This window comes from Mesoplodon mirus, assembly GCF_964341445.2.
Source record: "Mesoplodon mirus genome assembly, chromosome: 10".
NCBI classification, from domain to species: Eukaryota; Metazoa; Chordata; class Mammalia; order Artiodactyla; family Ziphiidae; genus Mesoplodon; species Mesoplodon mirus.
Window position 1 is genome coordinate 103,738,797 of NC_138986.1, and position 8,684 is coordinate 103,747,480.

The 8,684-nt window shown below is 46.7% G+C and overlaps 1 long non-coding RNA gene across 1 annotated transcript; it reads right to left on the reverse strand.

The window, feature by feature from the left end:
• Positions 1–1,343: 1,343 nt before the first annotated feature.
• LOC309810990 lies at positions 1,344–3,193 on the reverse strand. The gene is made up of 3 exons (XR_014295089.1): positions 3,097–3,193; positions 1,540–1,652; positions 1,344–1,385 (listed from the first exon to the last, which is right to left on the reverse strand). It is a non-coding gene; the product is annotated as an uncharacterized lncRNA (long non-coding RNA).
• Between the last annotated feature and the right edge of the window lie 5,491 nt (positions 3,194–8,684).

Genomic DNA, 8,684 nt, shown 5'->3' on the forward strand with positions numbered 1-8,684 from the left:
TGTATTCACTGCACCTGACACGTGTCACACACTCAGTAAATATCGGTGGACAGAGGACTGATGAACCCACCCTGAGCCTTTCATTCCTCCCTCAGGAATCTCGAAGTCACAAGAGGATCCTCCTCGGCTTGGATCCACTGTGGTGGCCCAAGGCTGCAGCCCAGGGGCAGGGGAGGTCTCCTCTGCCTCTAAATACTTCTTCTGTACTTCTACTCTGCGCAAGCTTAGCTACGCTGGTAAGGGCGCGAGGCTCCTCAGGTGAGGGGGTGCTTGGCTGTGAGGCAGGAGGCACACAGATCCCAGGGAGGCTGAGAGGAAATCCAGGGTCACCAGAGGTGATGAGGGCTCTGTGGAGGAGCCTGGGCAGGATGGCTGAGCTGTTCTGAGGGCATGGATGCCAGCTGAGTCTGGGTGTGTGTGTGTGAATACTACTACTACCATGGTGGGGAAGTCAAGGAGCAGGGGCCGGAAAGGTCTGGGCTTGAGGTGGAGGGAAGAGGGACCAGATTAAGCATCTTCAGAGGAAAATGTAGGCTTTGTCTTTGCCTTTGCTTCCAGAGAAGGACAGAGTTCTGCATCATACACCTCCAGCCTGAGAGCAGGACCATCCAGCTCTGGTGCACACAGCTCACACATACACGTGCCCTCCAGGCACAGCCCTTCTCAGTGCACATCAACCCCAAGCACGTGCTCCACAGTACTCTCCTGCACCACAGCCCCATTCCACAAGGAATGCACCACCGATATTCCCAAACACACTCCTCGTCGTACACGCATCCAGCCGCATCCCTCACATACTACAGCCCTCACCACCATACTCCACACCCCTGTATACAGACACCGCTCCAGTATCCCCCCCACGCACATGAAAAGCCCACAGATGACACCAGATACACCACTCCGTCCTACGGCCAACAGACACCAAGCTCACGACATAGCTATGTCGTGCCAATGTCCCTCTCTCGTCTACCACACCTGCTCCCTCAGTTTCTGGCATGGCCCATGCATGTTATTATGATTTTAATTTCCTTTTTCAGGAATCCAGAGATTTCATCGAGACACTGCCCAGCCTAGACCACACCTAGCCCAGGATCAGGAAGAAGGAGAGACCGCTTCCCCATCACACTGTGTCTCCTCCTCACCCTCTTCACCCTGTAAGAACTATCTGCACCCAGACAAAGAGGAAAGGGGCATGAAAATATACTACATGCAGGTACAAGTGAACAAGGGTGTCGCTGTCTCCTGGAAGACAAAGAAACCCTTGGAGTTGCCTGAAAAGCAGCTGAGGATAGAAGAAGTGACCCTTCCTGAGGATGTGTGTGCAGTAGACACTGACCCCTCTTCTGATGTGTCCACCGAAAGCCTCCTGTCTGACAGTGAGCCCACTGGGGAGGAGAAAGAGTATGCAGAAAGGGCAGAGCCAGGCAGCCCATCAGGGCCCCCTGCCGTCGAGGAGAGACCCAGCGCCAAGACAGCGGACTGGATGCTGACCATGGAGACCGGCTTCAGGTGCATGGCCTGCTGCCGGGTCTTCCCCACCTTGGAGATCCTCCAGCAGCACGTGAAGTTCGGCGTCCTGCAGGGCTTCAGCTGCCGTGTCTTTCATCTCACCATGGCCCAGCTGATGGGCAATGTGGGATCCGAGAGCACCCCTGAGGAGGAGGAGGAGGAGGAGGAGGAGGAGGAGAAGGAGGAGGAGGAGGAGGAGGAGGAGGAGGAGGAAGAGAAGCAAGAAGAAAAGGAGAATGAGGGAGAGCAGCCCATGGGGGAAGGTCCCAGCCCAAAGAGACCCCGCAGGCAGGGTCTTTTCTCTCCTTTGAGTTCCAAACAGCAACTGAGATTCATGGGACAGAAGATCCTGGAAGACGGTGTGGCCGTCCCTTGGAAGAGGTAAGGCTTGAGGCTGGCAGTCTTCTGAGCCTATGTCACGAGGGCCCAGAGGAGTCTAAGGGAAGGGGCCGCACACATGTGCTGGTTGACCTAATGGCTCTGCAGTTGCATCAAATGGGACACACCCAGCACTAACAAAGGCATTGACCTCTGTTGACGTAAACAAGAAGGTGGAGCCTTTTCCTAGGAGTTTTCTCAGGGTCTGCACGATGGACCTCAACTCTTAGAGGACGTACTGCCAGCAGCTCCTTCTCGGCAGAGAGAGCCAGGAGTGGTCTCAAGAGAGGACAGGGGCCCTTGCAGGACCAGAACTTTGAGGTCTGAGAGCCTTGGGCCTGAGCCGAGATCTCACCCTGACCACTGTACCTAGCCTTCTGTGACAAAGGGGAATAGGAAAGAGAGTCACGTGGAAATGAGGTCCCCCGAGATATGGAAATGTTCCAGAACCTTCGTGGCGTGGTAGTTGATCTGGAGCCAAGCTCACTGTGGTGTGTGTGGCTCTGAGCATTAAGGCAATGCTGGAGGGTAACCCTGACCAGCAGAGCTTGGAGTGCTTCTTGTCTCTTCCTGTTCTACCTCATTTGCTTTATCCCTTCCAGGGAGAAGAAAGGACCCTCGGGAGAGTAGCAGACAGAATGCCGTGGTCTGAAGGAGGATGAAGGGACCGGCACTCAGTCTAACATCATATGACAATAGAAGCGTCCTATGCAATAAAGGGCATTTTCCAAAGCTTTCCTGGAGCTTTGATTTAATGACATTTTTCTATCTATGCATCTATCTGTCAGCTACATCTGTATCTTTTCAGGTTTCTGAACAAGCTTTCACATAAGCACTAGAGACCTCCGCCAGCATTTTCCAGAAGAGGCCTGCAAATTGCTGGGGACTCCTCACAAATAGGGAACGGCCACAACCCCTGCCACACAGACTCTGCGCGTGGCGCTCCTGACGTACTCCCACTCTCTCTCTGAATTTCCCAACGTCTGAGATGAGGGTGCTGGCTGGAGGCAATGATCACGTGCAGGCTGAATCTTCTCCAGATTCTGATTCTCTTCCTGGGCATATCGTCCTCAAGCACAGTTGCCATGTCCCTGGCCACACTGATCTCTCTCCTTCAGTCCTTCCCTCCCTCCCTCTCCTGCCTCCCAGTGCAGAGAATACTTTTTTGCATTTGAGATGACATTTATTTTTTGTTCACAGAATTCTCACCTGTTTTACTGTGGCCTCCGTTGTGAACATTCCAAAGCTGAGAATTTTCTTTTTTTCTCCCTCATTTCTGCTGAGTCTTTACCTTCCTAATGCAGTGAGCTCACAGTGCCTAGCTGACTAGATGAGGAAACGAAATCCAGGGAGCAAAGAGAAATAATAAAAGAATATATCAGTTAATTTTTCATAGTGTTATCCAACTATATATTTTTAAAATTCTGGAATAATATTAGGAATCTTCTCTTTGTAAAAAACTGAATTATTAGGCTTCCCTGGTGGAGCAGTAGTTAAGAATATGCCTGCGAATGCAGGGGACATGGGTTCGAGCCCTGCTCTGGGAAGATCCCTGGTGCCACGGAGTAACTAAACCCGCACGCCACAACTACTGAGCCTGCGCTCTAGAGCCCGTGTGCCACATCAACCGAGCCCACGTGCCACGACTACGGAAGCCTGCGTGCCTAGAGCCCATGCTCTGCAACAAGAGAAGCCACTGCAATGAGAAGCCAGTGCACCACAGCCAAGAGGAGCCCCGGCTCACTGCAACTAGAGAACGCCCGCTAGCAGCAACAAAGACCCAATGCAGCCCAAAATGAATTAATTAATTTAAAACAATTGAATTAGTTTCAAGGGTACAATGTATAAAAGTACAATAAAAGCCCCCCTTCATAACCCCCCAACCCCACTCTCAAGATGGAATAGATATGCTGTGATACAATTTATAGTCGTAGTACTACTACTCCTCCCACCGCATCCGAAATCCTCTGAGCCAGGTGCAGCAGCTTCCTTTCACAATGCTAGGACCCGCCACAAGACTGATGATAATCCCTTTGGACATTTCAAGGAGCGGCACCAGGGGAACAGTACCTGGGAAATGCCACTGACAGCTCAGAATATCCATGGCATTTCTAGAGCCTCGGCACTGCTCTCGCTCTGGGAATGAAGGTCCAAAAAGCACATTGGAGAATGTTCATAGTTGTAAACAAGCTCCACCTTTGAAACACAATTTACATAGAACCACATATACAAGCCTGCACAATGGATGAAGCCAACGTCTCCTCCATGATTTCCCTTCTGACCACCTTATTGTCTCCTCAACCATAAAAGTTAACTTGAAACTCAGGACCTTGCCTTGTCGCCAGAAACATCCAAGCTTGGATCAGTCTTTCTAAGACCAGATACTTGTTCTCTGAACTATTAGAGACTTGTCCCATACACACAGGTAGAACAGGATTATTTCTCTCTACCTGGGGACCTGGAGTCTTTCACATTGCTCCTGTTAAAACTCTCACAACAGCAAAACTTTACCTACAAAGGGTTCAAGCTATGACACTCCCAATTTCCACAAACCTCCTCAGCTCTTGTGAGTCACATGCAGCCAATTCCAGGAATTGGAAACATGGTTGTGAGGATGAAACTGACTTTGGGGCTCCCCTTGGATATGGTCTTCCAGACTTACCAAAAGGCCATTAAGAGGAAGGCTTACCCCACCTCAGGGAAACCCGAGGCAGTACTTGCAGTCAAGGGCTGGCCATGGCTTCTGAGCTACATCCAAAAAGAATTTCATACTGTACCTGGATCTGCTGAAGCCATTTCTGACTGTCCGAGAGCCAGCATGTACCGCTCCTCAACTGCCTCCATTGTGGATCATCAGTAGGGCTGTCAGATTTAGTAAATAAAAGTACAGGATACCCAGTTAAACTTGAACTTCACATGAATAATAAGTCATAATTTTTAGTATAAGTAGATCCTATGAACTATTTGGGGCATACTTATCTTAAAAATATACTTGTTGTTTTTCTGACATTCATATTTAACTAAACAGCCTCTATTTTATCTGTCAACCCTACCCTTCAGAAATGATGGAGGCTCATAGAGATCCAGGAGACGCCTCAGCGCCTCCTCAGCTTCTATTTCTACGTCCTGGACAGCGAGCACGCACCTTCCACTCCCAGTCATTGGCTAGAATGGAGGATATTCTCTGTTTTAGAGCTTTGTCTACATGTCATTGTTATTATCTTCCTTATTTTAAAGAGATGTTTATTTTCTCCCAAACTTAGTAGCTCATCCAAAAGTATTTCAAAGTTCATTAGACAAGGCAAAAACAACATGGTTCTGAAAAGTGAAGGAAACCGCCTGGTGTTTAGTCAAGAAGTAGTAGGGAGATTGAAAAAGCCAAACTTAATAAGCAAATCTCTCCAAGGGTATTTTCAGAGCTTGATACCCTCCCACACCCTGAAAATATTATTACATCAAGAATGTAGAACTGCTAACCAAATGTAAGGCTCCCATATGATTCTATCAAACTGAGGATGCTTCTTTACTAAGCAGTGAGCACACTTGCTGCCCCAGGGACCTTGGCAGTTGCAACGTAGGGCTCTTCCCTTTGGGATGGAAACAGCAAGTTTTCCTGTGGTCTACACACTGGCCCCCAAAATACTACACTCCCAATACTTGTCAACTTTAAGTATTTTTCTACATATCTCCATTTTTCTGTTACTATTTGGACTACATCCTAGACTTGACACTACGTAAATTGCATTCAAGAAGCTATTTTTAAAAGTTGGTAGGAAACCTTAAATCTATAGCTTGCAGTCCCTGGCTTACTTTCATCCAGGTGCATAAGGGTTTTCAAAAGTAGTCAGGTTAGTTACCCCATATCACAGCCCCACGCTTGTGTCACAGATATAAAAATGGAACATGCTATTTAAGGTTTTAGTTGCCAAATCATCAAGCCTCCCAGACAGAGGCAATAGAGCAAAATGATTACAGAGGCATGGATTTTGATTTGCTCCAGTGTCTTGGGCAAGTCACTTGGCCTCTGTATTTATTTGTACTTATCTGCACTTTTCTGTCACTTGGGGGTCATAATTGTACCTGGTCCATGGGTACGTTGTACAAATGATCTGTAAAGTAGTTACAAGAAACCGACACAGAGTAAGCACTCCACAGACATTGGCTATTAGCTATTGGAAATAGTTCTCCGTGAAGCAGATGACTTGATCAGTGGATGACTCGGTGGGAGACAGTGAATCACAGAATCACAGCATGTTGAAAGTGACCTAGTTCACACTCTTATGTGAAAAGAAGAAAAGTGTGCATGGGTAGAAAATGTCTGAAACTTTACCTAACAAATAGTTCATCATGTTAGCATGGAGGATTAGAATAAATCAGGAAAGGAGGAAAGAAAAACTTGAGTGTAATTCAATTTCTCTATCATTTGTGTTTCTACACTGAGACTCTGAATACACTGGAAGTGCAATTTTTTTTTAATGTGGCGGGATAAAGGTTTTCAAGTTTTCCTGATCCATCCGTATTTTTATCTCAGAAATGCTGGCAGTTCTTGCCATCTTCGGATCTACACCCATGTGAGGCAGTGGGCCATTCTGGACGGAGGAGATAATAGAGCAGAAGTGAAGTGAGAGGAAAGGAGAGAAAAGATTTTCTCTTTTCTCTTCAAAGAGGAAAGGTCTTTGGAATGGGAACAACTCACAACCAAACTTTGGGGAAAGGATGTGATGGAAAATGAGACAAACATCCTACCCCTGTGATGAGAAGGATTCCCTGGGCTGGATGGAGGGAGGTCACAGGTGGCTGGACAAGGAAACCAACTAGGGAGAAACACACACAAGTGCAGGGCAAACACCCTGAGGCCACTCAGCCTGACTCCATGCAAACATGTGTCCAGCAGACAGCCCTTCACCTGTGGCTCCCCAGCAAGACAGGTACTTCGGGGGTGCCAACTCATTTTGAGTCCGTTTTGCCTGGCCATTCATAAACCGCTGTCTAACGTGTGAAGAATAAACTCTCAATGTTTATGAGGAAACTGGGGAAGGAGATTGAAAGGTTACTTAAACGGAAAAAAAAGAAGTTCAGGAAGGCAGGATGGTAGAGAGACAAGAAAAAGACCTTAAAAGATAGAAATGATTTGCCAAAGAAGAGAAAGAAAAAGAAATGATTCCGAATGGGTTAACCTGCAGCTAGGAAGTTAAGGAAGATGATTGATGGGTGAAGACTATGGAATAAAGTGAATAAAATGTATCAGAAGTTGCTGAGAATATGGTAAGCAGCATGATTATCAAATTATGAATTGGCTGCAGTGGCATTCTAGGGGGGGACTAGGAAGGGGAAGCAAATGTTCATGAGATGACAGTAGCAGGTGGAAAGTTGTTTCAGGGGAAGATCAGTCTTGCAGAGGGTGTATCAGAGGAGGGCAAGTGTGAGCAAGCAAGGAAATACTAAGTGTATACGGTTCCTTCACTGAGTGCACCCAGCCCCGCGGTCAGCCTTGAGAACAAGCAGGACTTCAGGTACTGGAGCTACATTTCAGTCATCAGGACTTGAGAAGACACCCTTAACTCAGGTCTTCTCTTCAAACTCCATCTTTCCTTCTTGACCTTCATTTGGCCTCTTCCCTTACCCTCAAGCTGTGGACGGAGGCCACAGAGCACGATGGGTCACTAGTGTCCTCCATCCCCTGGCGACTGTGGTTCACATCAGTGGAGTACCAAAGGCAATAACCAAGTAACAGACACAAGAGTGTATGAAGAAGAAGAGATTCTGATAAGGCTTTCTGTGACAGTGTGGGCCAAGTCGGCTCTATATGGCTGGTATCACGTGAATTATGAGCAGCCTTAGGGGAGAAGTTCTCAGAAGGCAGAGCCTGGCTCTCTAGAGGCTCTGCGTGCTCACAGCCCACTCCAAGACCTCAGTTACAGCTTCGGCCCCCAATATCTCTCCCTCTGCCTGCTCACAGTTTTTGAAGTCTTCTTTCCTCCACATTTCTCTTGAGAGGTGGAGGAGGAAGATGAGCTTCAGGCCAGCTCAGACTCCCCTGGGATCCCAGCAGGATGCCTATCATTAACCTCCCACCTTCTAGGAAGCTCTTAAGATCTTCACATTTGGGGCAGTTCTCATTTCAGCGGTGCTTCAAATTGCTGGCTGGAGACGGCCTGTTGGAAGGTGGCTAAAAGCAAGTAGCAATCGTTCGGGCAGCCTAGCCCTTCTCGACTGTCAGACATCTTCAGGGATATTCTAGGAAATATTGTTTGTTCTAGAGAAGGGAGGGAAACAATCCAATTGTCCAATAATTCTTGAATGGAAAATAAATGATGCTATATGCATGTGATCAAATAATATCAAACAGTCAAAAATCAAAGACCTAGATCTATATGGATTCACGTGGATAAATCTTGAAAACATAATATTGATTGAAAGAAAATAAGATAAAGAATGTTAGATTGTGAGAACAGGTATGTAAGTATTTAAATATTTAAATCAATTCAACATATTGCTTCTATATAGAGAGATGCAAGAAAATAAACTTTATCCAAAGAACACATTATTTACATTTAATATGCTCATTTATCTAGGAGACCCAAAAGAACCCACAGATAAACTAGCAGGAACTAATAAGACGGTTCAATAAGGCACACACATACAAGATCAATAAATTTTAAAACTCAATCAGGCTCCTCGACACTGGCGATAACAAATTAGAAACTATAAAAGAAAATAAGAAAAAAAGAAGATCTAAAAATTGTCACAAGAGCCATATAAATTATTTAGAGCTAAGCATACGTAGAAGGCAATAT